Below are 2,482 nucleotides of genomic sequence, written 5' to 3'. Positions count from 1 at the left end.
TTCAAAGTGTTGTGCAACGTATATCTTGGAATAAGAATAAAAGAGAATTGAATAGAAAGTAATAGTAATTGTATTGAATCTTGAGGTACAGCAGAGCTCCACACCCTTAATCTATGGGGTGCAGAAACTCCACCATTGAAAATACATAAGTGAAAGGTTCAGGCATGGCCGAGAGGCCAGCCCCCATGAAGGTGATCAAAAGACCAAATGGTCAAAAGATTAGAATAGTCAAAGATTAAACTATCAAAAGATGTCTAATACAATAGTAACTTATCCTATTTATACTAGACTAGCTACTAGGGTTTATATGAGTAAGTAAATGATGCATAAATTCACTTCCGGGGCCCACTTGGTGTATGTTTGGGCTGAGCTTGATCTATCCACGAGCTGAGGCTTTTCTTGGAGTTGAACTCCAAGTTATAACATGTTTTGGGCGTTCAACTCCGGATCATGACGTGTTTCTGGCGTTTAACTCCAGACAGCAGCATGTACTTGGCGTTTTTCAACGCCAAGTTACGTCGTCAATTTCCGAATAAAGTATGGACTATTATATATTGCTGGAAATATCTGGATGTCTAATTTCCAACGCCGTTGAGAGCGCGCCATTTAGAGTTTTGTAGCTCCAGAAAATCTATTTCAAGTGCAGGGAGGTCAGATTCCAACAGCATCAGCAGTCCTCTTGTCAGCCTTTTTCAGAGTTTTGCTCAAGTCCCTCAATTTCAGCCAGAAATTACCTGAAATTACAGAAAAACACACAAAATCATAGTAAATTCCAGAAATGTGAATTTAACATAAAAACTAATGAAAACATCCCTAAAAGTAGCTTGAACTTACTAAAAACTACCTAAAAACAATGCCAAAAAGTGTATAAATTATCCGCTCATCAGTATTCCGAGTAGGATTCCGGGATTGAATGACTGTGACGAGCTTCAAACTCCTGAAGGCTGGGCGTTAGTGGCAGACGCAGAAGAATCACTGGATTCTATTCCAACCTGATTGAGAACTGACAGATGATTAGCCGTGTTGTGACAAAGCATTTGAACCATTTTTACTGAGAGGATGGGATGTAGCCATTGACAACGGTGATGCCCTACATACAGCTTGCCATAGAAAGGAGTGATGAAAAACCAGAAGGAAGAATTAGGAAAGCAGAGATTCAGAAGGAACAAAGCACCTCCATACACCTATCTGAAATTCCCACCATTGGATTACATGAGTAACTTTATCTTTATTTTCTATTTAATATATTATTATTATTCGAAAAACCAATAATCTCTTAAATTAGTTAAATCCGCCTGACTGGGATTTACAAGATGACCATAGCTTGCTTCATACCAACAATCTCTGTGGAATTGACCCTTACTCACGTAAGGTATTACTTGGACGACCCAGTACACTTGCTGGTTAGTAGTGCGGAGTTGTGACAAAGTGCAATTCATGTTTAAGAGCACCATGTCTTTGGAGCCATTGATGATCACAATTTCATCCACCAAGTTTTTGGCGCCGTTGCCGGGGATTGTTCGAGTATGGACAACTGACGGTTCATCTTGTTGCTCAGATTAGGTAATTTTCTTTTTATTTTCCTTTCAAAAAAGTTTTCAAAAATCTTTCAAAAATTTTTTCTTTATTTTCATTTTTCAAAAATATAATTTTCAAAAAAAATAAATAAAAATACAAAAAAATCATAAAATCATAAAAACCAAAAATATTGTGTTTCTTGTTTGAGTCTTGAGTCAATTTTTAAGTTTGGTGTCAATTGCATGCTTTAAAATTTTTTCTTGCATTTTTCGAAAATTCATGCATTCATGGTGTTCTTCATTATCTTCAACTTGTTCTTGACAAGTCTTCTTGTTTGATCTTGATGTTTCCTTGTTTTGTGTTGTATGTTGTTTTTCATATGCATTTTTGCATTCATAGTGTCCATGCATTAAAGAATTCTAAGTTTGGTGTCTTGCATATTTTTTTTGCATCAAAAAATTTTCAAAAATATATTCTTGATGTTCATCATGATCTTCAAAGTATTCTTGGTGTTCATCTTGACATTCATAGTGTTCTTGCATGCATCATGTGTTTTTATCCAAAATTTTCATTTTTTGGGTCATTTTTATATTTTTCTCTCTCATCATTAAAAAATTCAAAAAAAATCAAAAAATATATTTTCCTTAATTTTCTCATGATTTTCGAAAATTTGAGTTGACTTAGTCAAAAAAATTTTTAAAATTAGTTGTTTCTTACAAGTCAAGTCAAATTTTCAAAGTTAAAAATCTTATCTTTTTAAAATATTTTTCAAAAATCAAATCTTTTTCATTTTTTATATAGTTTTCGAAATTTTTAAAATTTATTTTCAAAATTTTTTTCTTAATTTTATTTCAAATTTTCAAAATTACTCTAACAATTAATGTGATCGATTCAAAAATTTGAAGTTTGTTACTTTCTTGTTAAGAAAGGTTCAATCTTTAAATTCTAGAATCTTATCTTTTAG

The sequence above is a fragment of the Arachis duranensis genome, chromosome 5, assembly GCF_000817695.3.
Source record: "Arachis duranensis cultivar V14167 chromosome 5, aradu.V14167.gnm2.J7QH, whole genome shotgun sequence".
Classification (NCBI taxonomy): Eukaryota; Viridiplantae; Streptophyta; class Magnoliopsida; order Fabales; family Fabaceae; genus Arachis; species Arachis duranensis.
This window is presented reverse-complemented; position numbering follows the sequence as displayed.